General features: G+C 35.6%; 4 non-coding genes across 4 annotated transcripts; 1 reads left to right on the top strand and 3 right to left on the bottom strand.

Annotated features, from left to right (window-relative positions):
• Positions 1-1,176: 1,176 nt before the first annotated feature.
• TRNAR-UCG (transfer RNA arginine (anticodon UCG)) lies at positions 1,177-1,249 on the bottom strand. The gene has a single exon. It is a non-coding gene; the product is annotated as a tRNA-Arg (tRNA).
• Positions 1,250-10,316: 9,067 nt separating this feature from the next.
• TRNAR-UCG (transfer RNA arginine (anticodon UCG)) lies at positions 10,317-10,389 on the bottom strand. The gene has a single exon. It is a non-coding gene; the product is annotated as a tRNA-Arg (tRNA).
• Positions 10,390-11,626: 1,237 nt separating this feature from the next.
• On the top strand, positions 11,627-11,737 carry TRNAL-CAA (transfer RNA leucine (anticodon CAA)). Its single transcript has 2 exons — positions 11,627-11,664; positions 11,692-11,737. It is a non-coding gene; the product is annotated as a tRNA-Leu (tRNA).
• Positions 11,738-12,505: 768 nt separating this feature from the next.
• TRNAR-UCG (transfer RNA arginine (anticodon UCG)) lies at positions 12,506-12,578 on the bottom strand. The gene has a single exon. It is a non-coding gene; the product is annotated as a tRNA-Arg (tRNA).
• Positions 12,579-17,163: the final 4,585 nt, after the last annotated feature.

Genomic DNA, 17,163 nt, shown 5'->3' with positions numbered 1-17,163 from the left:
TGAAACAGTGTAAATTTAATTATAATGCGTCCCCTCTCTGTTGGAGATGCCGTTCTTCTTTAGGATCATTCTCCCATATCTGGTGGGAATGCCCACAGATCCAAAGTATTTGGCAAGATATATTTAAGCTCATTTCTGATACTTTAAATCAAAACATAGCACCTACTATGCGAAGAGCCCTACTACATTTTGATTTAAACGGATTTCGATTTAACCAAAGGGCTTTTATAGTACAATGCTTGCTAGCCATGAAGATAATTTTAGCTAGACAATGGCTACAATCATTATCTATTTCTTTGGATCATGTGGTGAATCAAATCAGCCATCAATGTTTGATGGAACGTGGCTTTTTTCTATCTCACCAGTGTTTACAGAAATTCCATAACATCTGGAGACCGTGGCTGACTCGGCACCCTGACATTCTCCCAAATTTATAACATAACGTATAAACATACTGATTATATCAACTTGGCTTGACAGTTTGAATGTATTGTATGGATGGTTTGTTGGTGATTCTTTTTTTCTTGTGGTTTTTTTTGGGTTTTTTTGGGGTTTTTTTTGTTTTTCTTCTTTTTCTCGTTGTGGGGTATAGACTGGGAAGTTTTGCTGTAATCCCGGTCTAATTGTGTTGTATATGTTTTATATTGCAATTTTAGACGCATCAATAACTTATATATACAAAGTAGAAAAACTTGTTCCATTCTCTGTAAGTGGAATGATGAATATCTGCACATATATGCTGCTATATTTATAAGTGGAATGATGAATATATGTATACATATGCTGCTATATTTATTATCGGCACTTTCTGCTTATATATATATGTTTTTCTTTATATTGTATGTGATGTGGTCTAATAAAAAAAAAAAAAAAAAAGTTTTTGAAAGAGTAAATTGCAGACAACTTTGATTGAATCAAATCTCGCAACAACGCACTATCCGTAGAGGTACCGTGTAGGCCAAGATGGGGTTACATTCGGTGATCATATGGCACATTGAAAAAAAAACACTTGAAATCTTAGTTTTGACATGTCTGCCTTTCATACCAAGAGGGACTAAAAATCTTGGGTGACACGTAACATGGAAAGAAACTGTTGAAATCTTAGTTTCCACTTGCCTGACATTCATTGATATGGAAGAACTCTAAAGAACAACAAAACCAAACCTCCATCAACTCCGACCACAAAGGGACTCGAACCCTCAATCTTCTGATCCGAAGTCAGATGCCTTATCCATTAGGCCACGCGGTCTGCATGTAAAGTTTGCGAAAAAATGTGTGGATACGTTTCTCATAGAGAAACATAACTATATTTCCTTTACTTCACATGCCACAATATGCTTTTTATGACCACTGTCCTTCCTCTGACTGATGTTAATTAAGAACACGCAGACAAACATAGGACACAGAAACGACTAATGCATTTGAAACATCTATGTACGAAGGATTATGCGTGAGTCAGATAGGTGGTTTCATGACGTTTTCTGTCTACGTATCGAGGCTCTTTGGCGCAGTGGATAGCGTATTGTACTTCTAGCACTTGACAAGGCATTCAAAGGTTGTGGGTTCGAGTCCCACCAGTGTTGTTATTTTTCCAGTGGTTGACTGCATTTGATGTTCTTGTTTAGTTGTAAGTTGCAATATCCACAAATTGTCTCTGAAAAATTTCTGTAATACTATTGACAGATCTTAATCTGACAGATTTTAATTGAAGCATTAAATTGTATTTCCAAATATCCACAATTTGTCTGTGAGAAATTATGGTAATCTGAAACAATAGAACTATCTAACACAAGTATGGGAAGCAGTTTAGCGCTCCGTTTGTAAGATTAAAGTTTTGATGCGAAAATAATGCCAATATTCAAAGGTTGTGGGTTCGAGTCCCACTAGAGTGGTGTTTTTTTTCCAGTGGTTGACTGCATTTGATGTGCTTGTTTAGTTTTAGGTTGCAATATCCACAAATTGTCTCTGAAAAATGTCTGTAATACAATTTACAGATTTTACTCTAGTGTGAAATGTGTTTCAGTAGTGGGCCCTGTGGCACATTATACAAAGGATGATCACATAGATTTCTTTGGGCAAAAAGATTAGGAAATTTCCAACAGAAAATCAAGGGTGCCCTGTGACTCTTATGGAGCCACTTGGAGCCAAAGTCTTCATAACAATAGTTGGAGAAAGAATTAAAGTTTGCTTTTAAGTGTTTGAAACAGTACATCGCAATCAACTTTGATTTCATTAAAGGTGTTGGCAACGCACAATACGTAGAAGAACCCTGCATGCCCAGAGGGCGATAAGTTTGGTGGTCATATGGCACATCAAAAAACACATGTGAAATCTTAGCCTTCACATGCAGGATCTCAAGTCTGCTTACCCTGTGACTCTAATGAAGCCACTTTAAACCAATGCAGTGGCAAAAGGTCCCCTAAGAGCTAGTCCCTTGCCTTGAAACCATGTAAAAAAATATCTACTTTCTTAACAGCAGTAGCTTGTCAAGATGGCTGAGTGGTCTAAGGCTCCAGACTCAAGAATGCTATCTTCTCTCTGCGAGGGTCTTCTAGTCTCCATGTGGAGGCGTGGGATCAAATCCCCCTTCTGACAGTCATCTTTTTTTTGTGCTTTGAGCTTCATTTAATTCAACAATTTTTTGAGATCCAAGACTGAATTTAAGCGTTGAAAGAGTACATTGCAGAAGACATTGATTTCATAACATAAGACAGCAATGTACAATCTCTAGACTCAAAAGAACAGTAACCTGGGGATCTAAATCACCAGCAACCTCAAGACAACTCAAATCCGCAATCTTCCAATCCAAAGTCAGACACCTTACCAATTAAGCAACGAGGTCTGGACGGAACGCGAGAGTCTTATTCCGCACTTTGGAGACAAGACATACCGAAAGAGGTGAAAATAACGACCCAGGTGTAGATACTTTCCAATAGCTGTCACATAGATTTCTTGGGGGAAAGAGATTAGGAAGTGTACAACAGAAAATCAAGGGTGCCTGTGACTCTTATGGAGCCGCTTTGAGCCAAAGTCTTCATAACAATAGTTGGAAAAAGAAGATAAAAAAAAACTGGACGGTGGTGTGATGACGTGAGACCCTCACGGGGTGGAGCGTTGGAGCGTGCGGGATGAACTTCAGGTGATGGCGTCCTGCGATCTGCCTCCCCGGTATGCCTGACGATCTTGCTGCGAACTCTCAGCGTGTGGCTAGCGTACGGTTTCTTCCCCCGGCTTCCTTGGAAGTTCTTCGGTTGCAGCAACCCCGGGAGAACATCCTGAGGTGTGGCAGCTACCGATTGATGCTCCATATTGAAGGACTCGGCTATGTTGCCGTTATGCTGGAAGCTGGAATGAGACCGAGAGAAATCTAATATTTGGCGGGGAAACGCGCTACAGATTTTTGATCCTGAGGAGCTGTGGCAGGTGTCCGAGTGGGATCTTCAGAGTTCCTGGAAATCGTCAAAAGTACTTTCTATTTATTTATTTATTTATTTATTTATTTTTGGATCAAGATTGGAATTATTTTTTGGAACCTGTCTATATTACAATCATGATGGTGGAGGACATTCTAATTTGGTAACAGATCTAGGGATATTTCCATTGAAAAAAGAAAAGGAAAAGGGAAAAAATGTATGATTATACTAATATATTGAAAGTACTATAATCATGTTGGAAACAGACTTTATAACTTAATCATGTTGGAAAACAGACTTTATAATTTAATCAAGCTACACAGGAGTAAGAAAATTGATCCCTTTATATGAATTCAACTTTACCAATCATGCTATCAATCATGCTATCAATTATGTTATCAACCCATTATCTATACACATGAATTCAGATTTGGATGGAATTAACTGATCCAGTTTATCTCCACTACGTGATACGGCTTGCGTCTTCTAATCATGTTGAAATCTAATTTAAATTATTAATTATTATAATTATGCTGGAATAGGACACCTTAATCTAATCAAGCTTGGAAGGAGGTGAAATTTGATTTGTCTCTGTGATTCTAATCAACTAGTGGATCATGGTCTATATATAAATTATTGATTTTGGGATCATATATTTTGATTCATATTTTGACACATACTTCACTAATGAATTTTGACACATACTTCACTAATGAATTTATAAAATTTTGATTATCACTCAATACTTGAACTGTGGTTATAAGAAGAAAAAAAAGAAAGAAAAAAAAAAAAAAAGGAAAAGGAGAGGAAAAAACAAGTAAAAAATAAAAAGAAAAAGAAAAAGAAAAAAAATATAGTCATAATCTTTTTATTTGTTTATTTCGATATTTACAATAATAAAGAGGACACGATGGCGTCAAAAAGAGAGGATCCAAAATCAAAAAAAAGAGAGAAAAGAGATCTAGACCAAAAAAAAGAAAAAAAGATTTCTATGCTATTTTCACCCCAGGTTCATAGGAAAATGGAGGAATCTGTGTGCTTATCTGATTCCACTATTGATGAAATTGGAAGACACTCTTTAAGTCCTGCAGCACAATCTACTCAAATGATTACCAAAGAATATTTGCAATTATGTATGGAATCTCAGCTGAACTCATTTAAAGATGAACTCATGAAAGTGAACATGGAGTGGAAAAGTGAATTTAAAAAAACGCAAGAATGTTTCAATCTAATTATGCAAAAGAATGAGTTTCTTGAATTAGAGTTAAAATCAATTAAAGATGACCTTAACCATAAAGAGAACATCATAAGAAACCTGGAACAAAAATTAAATGACGCCGAGGATCGCACACGCAGGAAGAACTTAAGGATACATGGCATTTCGGAGGATATTAAGCAGGACTCTATCAGAACGTATTTGAAAGAATTGTTTTTAGATATGGGCATCCGTGATGTTGATAGAGACGATATGATTGAACGTGTACACAGAACGTTAAAACCAAAGAATCTTGCTGAAGGAAAACCCAGAGATATAATTATTCGCTTCTCAACTTTCTTTATACGATACAAAATATTATTGGCAACAAGTAAATATGTTCCGAAAGTAGATAAATTTCAAAACTTAATGTTCTTTCAAGATCTCTCTCTATTTACTAGACAAAAGAGATTTGAATTTAAAGAAGTGACCAAGATTTTGAGAGAGCAAAATATTAGATACTCGTGGGGATTCCCAGTAAAATTGTTTATTATGTCCGCTCAGCATCAACCAGTTAAGCTATCAACGGTTGATGAAGCTAGGAGTTGGCTTAAAGGAAATGTAGTACATGGTTTGCAATAATAATCTCGCGGATGCGCGACTTCTGGGGGGGGATTTTTTTTTTTTTTTTTAGTGTGTGTTATTTATACAAAATTATATAGGTGTAATCTCATATTATATGGTTTTTGAAGGAGTGTAGGAGGAATATTCACTTGTGCTATTATTAAACTACAGGTATTGGTGAATTAATGGATTTGAAGGGTATGTACATATGCAATAATGATATAATTTAATCCACACTTAGTTTTAAAAAAAAATGTAATTAGATATAAAGCATTTTACCATTTGGAGTATGGTGTTTCTAATTTCACGATATATGCCACTTAACACATAATTATACTTATAACTTAAATCTTTTATATTTTTACGGGATCTTATTTCCCTAAGATATCTTTATTGATCACTTAGGATTAATTTTGGCATAGACAAGATTAATATGATTAACTGCCAAATACACTAGTTTTTTTTTTTTTGTTTATTTTTTTTTTTTCGGTTTTTTTTTGTTTTTTTTTCCCCCCCTCACCCATTTGGTCTATTTATTATTCTTTCCTCAATATAGATTAGTTCCCGTATAGCTCCTCAAAAAGGTGGAGTTACTATATCCTGGGAGAATGTTGGGTTTTTTCTCCGATGTTTGGATAGTATTTGGGCTTCCATTAATTTTTGTAAATTGTGTTATTTGTGTGTGGATGTAGGATGTATGGATTGTGAGGGTGTCAAGCCTTATCAGGTTTATGTTAGTTATAATAACCATCCGAAACATGGAAGATCTATTTAAGATTATTTTGTTGAATGTTCAAGGTTTAAATCTGCCTCATAACAGATATTCGCTATTCAATTATATAAATAATCATCATATAGACATATGTTGCGTCCAAGAAACACATTTGAAAAATGCAGATATCTACAGACTGAACAATAAAAGATATATGGTGCTTGAACATTCATCGTTACCTAGCAGGAAAAAGCGAGGTGTAGCTATCCTAATCTCAAATAAAATTAAAGTTGAGTTGATCTATAAGCAGAAGGATTCTCACGCTAGATATGTTTTCATAGTGTGTAAATTAGACGAGAGATTATTTTCTATTTTGAATATATATGCACCTAATTATAAACAGAACCATTTCTTAAATGGCACACTACAAAAAATTCAGAAATATACCCAGGGAACCTTTTTGTGTATGGGGGACTTTAATTGTGCTCCTGATGCAGTATTGGACACTCCCAGTCCCCGAGGTAGAACTCCTAACAGAAATCAAGTTAATTTATCTAATGCTTTCAGTATTACTCTTGGTAAATATAAACTCTATGACATTTGGAGGACGTTGAGACCGGCAGACAAAGATTATACCTTTTTTTCGGGTCGACATAAGACTTTTTCACGTATAGATCTTATATTAACTACAGCGAACGTGATTTCAGATTGTAAGCGCATTAGTATAGGAAATGCAGCCTGGACAGATCATGATCCAGTTTGTCTGGAAATAGAAAAGAAATTTCATTTGACTTTACGCCCTTGGATAAATGAATCATCATTAGGCTGTAAGGATTCTCTTGATTACATTTCCCAGACGACCACTCAGTTTTTTCTTGAGAATTTGACGCATAATATGAGTCTGGGTAATATCTGGTGCGCTTATAAATGTGTCTTGAGAGGATATTTAATTAAAAAAGATGCATATAATAGGAAAAAAGGAAAAGAAAAATTGTCTGATCTATATATTTCATTGAGTAATTTAAAAAGGAAGTGCGGTCAATCTCATGGAGAACAAGACATTATGAATATGATTAAAATCAAAAAAGAAATTGAGGACCGTTTAATAAGTAAAGCAAATTATAATTTGATTAAGTTAAAGCAAAAATTCTACTACGCTGGGAACCGGGCAGAGAAACAGCTTACCAACCAATTAAAAAATAGAAATTTAAAAAATCGAATTCTTAAACTTATAGATGGGGATAAATATATTTCTAGTCCTGATAATATTGGGACATCTTTTGGTAAGTTTGATACATCCCTGTATAATATTGTAGGTCAATCCCAAGATGATGTACAGATGAGACAATATCTGCAGGACTCCAGATTGCCGAAGTTGACTGATACATTGATAGAACAATTGGACGCTCCCTTTTTGGAGAGTGAAGTAAATGTAGCGATAAAAAAACTAAAAGTACGTAAAGCTCCTGGTCCCGACGGATATACAGCACTGTTTTATAAAAAACTGTCCAAATTGATAGTTCCGCACCTAACAAGTATGTTCAACGAAATCAGCGCAAATAAGTCCTTTCCTAATGGCATGTTGGAGGCTATTATTCTTCCTATACCTAAAGCTGGGAAAGAGTGCCGATTATAGGCCAATCTCTTTGATTAATTTGGATACTAAAATATACTCTTCAATACTAGCTGCCCGTTTAAAACCATTGTGCCCACAGTTAATTTGTAGAGATCAGTCTGGCTTTATAAAAGGAAGACAATCTAGTGATAATGTCCGTAAGATTATTGACATAGTAGAATATGTAACCACTCATGAAATTCCATCAATCCTCTTGGCTTTGGACGCGGAAAAGGCCTTTGACCGGGTTAACTGGACCTTCTTAGAACAGACATTGAGGTCTTATGGCTTTGGTGAAGGCTTTATTCGAGCTGTTATGGCGTTGTATACAACACCAACCGCAATGGTAGTTGGTCAAGGCTTTAAATCGGAACGTTTTAGATTAAATAACGGGACTCGACAAGGTTGCCCATTGGCACCTTTGCTATATATTCTCACATTAGAACCATTAGCTTCGAGAATTAGACTCAATAAAAGCATTAAAGGAATAAGAATTGGTGATTTGGAAAATAAACTTTGTCTATACGCGGATGACATATTACTATCTCTGTATGATCCGTTAAATTCAGTTGATCATTTGATGGCCGAAATTAATTTATTTAGCAGCTTCTCGAATTATAAATTGAATATCACAAAAACACAAGCTGTAATGATGAATATCTCGGCTTCATCAAAAACTAGCATTGAGGAATCCTTCGAATTCTCTTGGGCGACCGATAAAATCGACTACCTGGGGGTTGTAATCCCAATCAAGATTTCGGAAATTATAGAAGTTAACTTTAGTAAATTACGAGATGAATTGATTAAGCAAATTAAAGAGTGGAAAGGCCTTTTTATTTCTTGGCTTGGTAGAATGAATGTCATTAGATCCTATATAGTCCCCAAATGGTTATATCTTCTTCAAATGATTCCGGTCAGGCTCCCGTTGTTAGATTGGTTTGTGATTGAGCAAGAGTTGACAGGCTTCTCAAATCTGGAATGCATACTTTGGCTACATCATTTTAAGCTTAAATCAATTAGAAATAACCTACCAATTACTCTCCATAGTTCTATGGAGTTTTGGGAGTATATTAAGCCTTGATTAGGCCTCCGTAATAAAATAGTTTCAACAGCTCCGCTTGAAACTCTCCAGTATAATATCTCCCAATTAAATTTGAGAAACTGGACCAACTATAGGAATAAAAGGATTATAGATATTTTGATACAGGATACAACAAAAACGTTCTCTCAGCTCTCAGAGGAATTTGAATTCGGCAATCTGGAGTCCTTCAATGTCTTTAGGATAACTTTCTATGTTAGATCTCATTTGTATGTGCAGTCCTCATCTATTTTGAGTCAAAAGATCTGCGATATGTTTTCTACAGAAATTATTCTAAAAAGCCTAAAAAAGTGGTATATACTGCTTGAAGAAATAGAAACTCCCCTTGTTCATATTGCATTAAAATCATGGCAATCAGACTTAAAGTGTCTGATAGATTTAAATATATGGATTGGTAGTTTATTTGAAATTAATAAAATTTCGCATTGCCTCAACATGATTGAACTGCATTACAAGATAATGTGGAGATGGTATATAACCCCGGTGAAACAGTGTAAATTTAATTATAATGCGTCCCCTCTCTGTTGGAGATGCCGTTCTTCTTTAGGATCATTCTCCCATATCTGGTGGGAATGCCCACAGATCCAAAGTATTTGGCAAGATATATTTAAGCTCATTTCTGATACTTTAAATCAAAACATAGCACCTACTATGCGAAGAGCCCTACTACATTTTGATTTAAACGGATTTCGATTTAACCAAAGGGCTTTTGTAGTACAATGCTTGCTAGCCATGAAGATAATTTTAGCTAGACAATGGCTACAATCATTATCTATTTCTTTGGATCATGTGGTGAATCAAATCAGCCATCAATGTTTGATGGAACGTGGCTTTTTTCTATCTCACCAGTGTTTACAGAAATTCCATAACATCTGGAGACCGTGGCTGACTCGGCACCCTGACATTCTCCCAAATTTATAACATAACGTATAAACATACTGATTATATCAACTTGGCTTGACAGTTTGAATGTATTGTATGGATGGTTTGTTGGTGATTCTTTTTTTCTTGTGGTTTTTTTTGGGTTTTTTTGGGTTTTTTTTTGTTTTTCTTCTTTTTCTCGTTGTGGGGTATAGACTGGGAAGTTTTGCTGTAATCCCGGTCTAATTGTGTTGTATATGTTTTATATTGCAATTTTAGACGCATCAATAACTTATATATACAAAGTAGAAAAACTTGTTCCATTCTCTGTAAGTGGAATGATGAATATCTGCACATATATGCTGCTATATTTATAAGTGGAATGATGAATATATGTATACATATGCTGCTATATTTATTATCGGCACTTTCTGCTTATATATATGTTTTTCTTTATATTGTATGTGATGTGGTCTAATAAAAAAAAAAAAAAAAAAAGTTTTTGAAAGAGTAAATTGCAGACAACTTTGATTGAATCAAATCTCGCAACAACGCACTATCCGTAGAGGTACCGTGTAGGCCAAGATGGGGTTACATTCGGTGATCATATGGCACATTGAAAAAAAACACTTGAAATCTTAGTTTTGACATGTCTGCCTTTCATACCAAGAGGGACTAAAAATCTTGGGTGACACGTAACATGGAAAGAAACTGTTGAAATCTTAGTTTCCACTTGCCTGACATTCATTGATATGGAAGAACTCTAAAGAACAACAAAACCAAACCTCCATCAACTCCGACCACAAAGGGACTCGAACCCTCAATCTTCTGATCCGAAGTCAGATGCCTTATCCATTAGGCCACGCGGTCTGCATGTAAAGTTTGCGAAAAAATGTGTGGATACGTTTCTCATAGAGAAACATAACTATATTTCCTTTACTTCACATGCCACAATATGCTTTTTATGACCACTGTCCTTCCTCTGACTGATGTTAATTAAGAACACGCAGACAAACATAGGACACAGAAACGACTAATGCATTTGAAACATCTATGTACGAAGGATTATGCGTGAGTCAGATAGGTGGTTTCATGACGTTTTCTGTCTACGTATCGAGGCTCTTTGGCGCAGTGGATAGCGTATTGGACTTCTAGCACTTGACAAGGCATTCAAAGGTTGTGGGTTCGAGTCCCACCAGTGTTGTTATTTTTCCAGTGGTTAACTGCATTTGATGTTCTTGTTTAGTTGTAAGTTGCAATATCCACAAATTGTCTCTGAAAAATTTCTGTAATACTATTGACAGATCTTAATCTGACAGATTTTAATTGAAGCATTAAATTGTATTTCCAAATATCCACAATTTGTCTGTGAGAAATTATGGTAATCTGAAACAATAGAACTATCTAACACAAGTGTGGAAAGCAGTTTAGCGCTCCGTTTGTAAGATTAAAGTTTTGATGCGAAAATAATGCCAATATTCAAAGGTTGTGTGTTCGAGTCCCACTAGAGTGGTGTTTTTTTTCCAGTGGTTGACTGCATTTGATGTGCTTGTTTAGTTTTAGGTTGCAATATCCACAAATTGTCTCTGAAAAATGTCTGTAATACAATTGACAGATTTTACTCTAGTGTGAAATGTGTTTCAGTAGTGGGCCCTGTGGCACATTATACAAAGGATGATCACATAGATTTCTTTGGGCAAAAAGATTAGGAAATGTACAACAGAAAATCAAGGGTGCCCTGTGACTCTTATGGAGCCACTTGGAGCCAAAGTCTTCATAACAATAGTTGGAGAAAGAATTAAAGTTTGCTTTTAAGTGTTTGAAACAGTACATCGCAATCAACTTTGATTTCATTAAAGGTGGTGGCAACGCACAATACGTAGAAGAACCCTGCATGCCCAGGGGGCGATAAGTTTGGTGGACATATGGCACATCAAAAAACACATGTGAAATCTTAGCCTTCACATGCAGGATCTCAAGTCTGCTTACCCTGTGACTCTAATGAAGCCACTTTAAACCAATGCAGTGGCAAAAGGTCCCCTAAGAGCTAGTCCCTTGCCTTGAAACTATGTAAAAAAAATATCTTCTTTCGTAGCAGCAGTAGCTTGTCAGGATGGCCGAGTGGTCTAAGGCGCCAGACTCAAGTAATGCTATCTTCTCTCTGTGAGGGTCTTCTGGTCTCCATGTGGAGGCGTGGGTTCAAATCCCACTTCTGACAGTCATCTCTTTTTGTGCTTTGAGCTTCGTTTAATTCAACAATTTTTTGAGAAAGAATCCAAGATTGAATTTAAGCGTTTAAAGAGTACATTGCAGAAGACATTGATTTCATAACATAAGACAGCAATGTACAATCTCTAGACTCAAAAGAACAGTAACCTGGGGATCTAAATCACCAGCAACCTCAAGACAACTCAAATCCGCAATCTTCCAATCCAAAGTCAGACACCTTACCCATTAAGCAACGAGGTCTGGACGGAACGCGAGAGTCTTATTCCGCACTTTGGAGACAAGACATACCGAAAGAGGTGAAAATAACGAACCAGGTGTAGATACTTTCCAATAGCTGTCACATAGATTTCTTGGGGGAAAGAGATTAGGAAGTGTACAACAGAAAATCAAGGGTGCCTGTGACTCTTATGGAGCCGCTTTGAGCCAAAGTCTTCATAACAATAGTTGGAAAAAGAATTCATGTTTGCTGAAAGTTTTTGAAAGAGTAAATTGCAGACAACTTTGATTGAATCAAATCTCGCAACAACGCACTATCCGTAGAGGTACCGTGTAGGCCAAGATGGGGTTACATTCGGTGATCATATGGCACATTGAAATCTTAGTTTTGACATGTCTGCCTTTCATACCAAGAGGGACTAAAGATCTTGGGTGACACGTAACATGGAAAGAAACTATTGAAATCTTGGTTTCCACTTGCCTGACCTCCATTGATATGGAAGAACTTTAAAGAACAACAGAACCAAAGCTCCAGCAACTCCGACCACGAAGGGACTCGAACCCTCAATCTTCTGATCCGAAGTCAGACGCCTTATCCATTAGGCCACGCGGTCTGCATGTAACGTTTGCGAAAAAATGTGTGGATACGTTTCTCATAGAGAAACATAACTATATTTCCTTTACTTCACATGCCACAATATGCTTTTTATGACCACTGTCCTTCCTCTGACTGATGTTAGACAAAACATTAAAATACATATGGTACATAACAACATAGAAACATATACATAGACATTCATATATGAATATTTGTTGTATTCCCTTAAAGCTCATAGCATTAAAAAATAATAATTTTAAGTATTCAAACGCTCAGTGTTTCTTTGGGAGGAGAGGGAGATTATAAATTATCAAGGCCAAAATCGTTCTAAAACAAAGGCCGTTGGAGCAGTGCTGTGGTTGTATTACTGCACAGGGAATTTTTAATCTATTATTTGAAACCTTTTCTGCCAAATGCACTCATACCTCTCTCTTGAGTTAGCTTCTTTCAGAAAAAAATATTTTTCTACATTACTTTGTAAATTTATTTGCAATTTAATCTCTTGCCAATGTGGCAAATCCTGTTTTCTCCAATATCTAGCAATACAGATTTTAAACGCCAAAAGTATATTAACCCATAAGGTCTGCTCATTACTATTAATATCTATAAACTTTAAATGAAACAAAAATCTTTGAGGGGAGAGTTCCAAATATGACCCAAACAATTCCAAATAAAGCTCAGATATTTTTATCTTAAGCTGAGTTAGTTTTTGACAATCCCACCAAATATGTTTATGCGATCCTAATTCGAGATGGCATCGCCAGCACCTGTCTCCATTCTTTGGTTGAAATTTAACTATACGTGTAGGGACCATATACCATCTATATATAATCTTAAAAAAGAGTTCTTGAAGATTTATACAGTGAGTTGCTTTTTTAGTAAATTGCCATGTTTTATACCAAGAATCTAAGGGAATAGAAATTTCCAATTCTTTCTCCCATTGTTTGTGTGCCTTAGACTTATCAAGAGTCTTATTATCTTTAAAAAATTTCAAAATCTTAGACAGTGTTCCCTTAGAAATACACGAAGTAATAAATTTCAACCAAGGGTTATATTCAGGTGGTGGGTTTGATATTAAGAAATGTTTTAATCTGATATATTTAAAGATTTCTCTTGACGGTAATATATATCTATCAGTCATAAGAGAGAAAGAGGCCAGATTTCCCTCTAAATAAAGGTCCCCTATCTGCTCTATTCCTGAGATTTTCCAATTGTCCAGTACAAGATCAGGTATGTAAAATGATAGAACATCCAGGGGACAATTTTTTGTAAATGGAATCCCTTTTGCAAACCTTTTTTTGATTCTATAGAAAGAGGATAATATGTCTGCAATTATTAAGCTCGGAAATTTTTTCTTCTGAAATTGGGATTGAGGTAGCCAGAACAACAAGAAAGGGTCGAGATTTTTAAGATTATATTTCTCTATATTATACCAACCCAAAGAGCTTTTCTCTTTTATAGAGCCCCAGGCCATCATAAAAGCTACTTGAGAGGCTTCATATAGTTCCTTTATATCAGGATAACCTAAACCCCCAGATTCAATAGGTCTTTTAAGAAGCTCCGAGGGTAATCTTATTATTTTAGCTGCCCAAACAAATTGAGATAGTAAGTTTTCCCATTTTAAGATAACATCTTTCGAAACATAAAAAGGTATTAATCGAAAAAGATATAAAATTTTGGGAATTATGTAAGCTTTAAGAATATTAATACGACCCATCCAAGAGAATTCAAGTTTCATCCAATTTGCTAGAGAAGATTTTATTTCTAGAAAAAGTTTCTTATGATTTATATTGGCGATATCTTCTAGTATAGGTCCGATTATAATCCCCAAATAATCAATTTGATGTGTCTGATCATTATTTTGAATATGCCCATGAGCTATAGATATCTGAGACTCAGAGAGATAAAATGGAATCATCTGAGTCTTTGATAAATTAAGTTTGTAATTAGAATAGTATCCAAATTTTTCTATTCCTTTTAAAAAAGCAGGGATAGATAATAAGGGTGCAGATAATGTTAATAAAACATTGTCTGCATATAAGGTAATACTATATTCATGTTTATCAATATTTATACCATGAATATTAGAAGAGTTTCTAATATAGGCAGCTAAAGGCTCAATTGTTAGAGCATATAACAGGGGAGCTAACGGGCAGCCCTGCCTTGTACCATTATAAATGTGAAACATATCTGAGTCTAAAAAAGGGCCTCTAATCTTTGCGACCGGAGATGTATATAAGGCCATAGTTAGGTCATGAAAAAGACCTGTTAAACCAAATGCTTGAAGTGTTTCAGCTAAGAACTTCCAATTGACCCTATCAAATGCCTTTTGGGCATCTAAAGCTACTATAACTGAAGAGATTTTATATCTATGTATATATTCAATGATATTGAAGATTTTGCGCGTATTTTCTTCTCCCGCCCTACCAGGAATGAATCCTGCCTGATCTGGATGTATCAAATCTCGTATTATTCGAGCCAATCTAGAGGCCAGGATCTTAGAATATATCTTCACATCTAAATTGATGAGAGATATTGGCCTGTAGTTAGCAACCAGTGAAGGATCCTTCCCTGGTTTCGGAATTGGCGATATACTCGCCTCCAACATCTCTTTTGGAAAACTTCTTCCAGTAGAAATAGAATTAAAAGATTTTGTTAGGATGGGAGAAATTACTGAGTTCAAGATTGGAAAAAATATAGCTGAAAAGCCATCAGGGCCTGGAGCTTTCCCTTTTTTCAAATTAAGAATTGCAATAGTAGTCTCTTGAGTTGTTAGTGGTTGATTTAATTGTATTAATTTTTCTGCAGAAAGTTTTGGAAGATGCAAGGTCTCTAAAAATTGAGCTATATCAGTAGTAGCAATCTTAGGTTCGGGTAAATTATATAAGATTTCATAATATTGTTTAAAGGCATTGCCTATCTGTGTTGGTGATATACAAGTTGTTCCATTGTGTATAATTTTTTTTATTCTAGATGATTCAATTTGTGCCTTCAATCTTTTAGTAAGATTTTTCCCTACTCTATTATTTCCATAATGCCAACTAGATTTCAATCTTTGCATTATTGTTTCAGTTTTAATTTTAAGTTTAATGATTATCGATTCTTTAATAGTCTCTAACTGCTTCGAGAAATCTCTGGATGGATATTGTTTATTTAGTCTCTCAAGTTTTGCCAACTCAATATACAGATCGGCAAGTTCTTTACCTCTCTGTTTTTTAATCCAAGCACCCTTTTTTATTAAGTGTCCCCTAAGAACACATTTTAGGGTGCACCACAAATTTAGATCTGAGGTCTCATTATTATCATTATGCTCCAAAAAAGATGTTGTTTGTTTTATCAGATCTATCTTATCGGATTCTGTTTTTAAAAGAGATTCGTTGAGTCTCCAACGAGTTCTTGTTCTATATTGAGGGTTATCCTTGATAGAAATAAATACTGGGGCATGGTCAGACCATGAGATATTTCCAATTAGAGAGGTAGTAGAGATTTCCAAAGAGTGACCAGGCATTAAGAAATAATCAATGCGTGAATATGATTGGTGTACATTCGAGAAGAAAGAGTAGTCTCTTTCCTCAGGATGTTGCACCCTCCACACATCATAAAGGCCATGTTTAAATAGAGAATCGGAAAATGCTTTGGCCCTAGTTTTTAAACACGCATCTGATTTACGGTTCTTCAAAGTCTTAGTATCTTTTTCAATATCGATTATGCAATTCAGGTCGCCTGCTATAATCAATGAGCCTTTAGAGATTTTTTCTATTGTTTCCATAGCTGAATTGAGAAATCTTGTCGATCCTTCTGATGGGGCATATAGGCTAACCATGGTATAGGTAACATCATTTATATTACAGACAAGTATAATCCTTCTTCCTTCCTGTAATAAAATATATTCGGGGCCAAATACAAACTTCAAATAATTGGAACACATATAAATGTATGTGCGTCAAAAATAGGCAGAGTCACTTAGATGCAAACAAAGGTAAAACATTTAATACGAACAAAAATAGACGAAGAATATAAAAAGTAGATAACAAAAATACGAAACAAGTCTTACAAAAACTTGGAGAGGAATTTAGTTCATGACATCTGTCCTATGCATTCCTGAGGATGGAGGGAGGGAGTGTTGGGACGTGAAGAGTCCGTGGATGGCAAGTACATCTTCTCTCGACCTCTCTTCCCATGCCTCTCCATGTCTTACAAAAGCCTAGCTTATATGTGCCTTGGATAGGAGAGGTAGTAGAGATTTCCAAAGAGTGACCAGGCATTAAGAAATAATCAATGCGTGAATATGATTGGTGTACATTCGAGAAGAAAGAGTAGTCTCTTTCCTCAGGATGTTGCACCCTCCACACATCATAAAGGCCATGTTTAAATAGAGAATCGGAAAATGCTTTGGCCCTAGTTTTTAAACACGCATCTGATTTACGGTTCTTCAAAGTCTTAGTATCTTTTTCAATATCGATTATGCAATTCAGGTCGCCTGCTATAATCAATGAGCCTTTAGAGATTTTTTCTATTGTTTCCATAGCTGAATTGAGAAATCTTGTCAATCCTTCTGATGGGGCATATAGGCTAACCATGGTATAGGTAACATCATTTAT

This window comes from Sceloporus occidentalis, unplaced genomic scaffold (genome assembly GCF_023333645.1).
Source record: "Sceloporus occidentalis isolate IW3139 unplaced genomic scaffold, rSceOcc1.0.p SCAF_102, whole genome shotgun sequence".
Taxonomy (NCBI): domain Eukaryota; kingdom Metazoa; phylum Chordata; class Lepidosauria; order Squamata; family Phrynosomatidae; genus Sceloporus; species Sceloporus occidentalis.
This window is presented reverse-complemented; position numbering and strand designations above follow the sequence as displayed.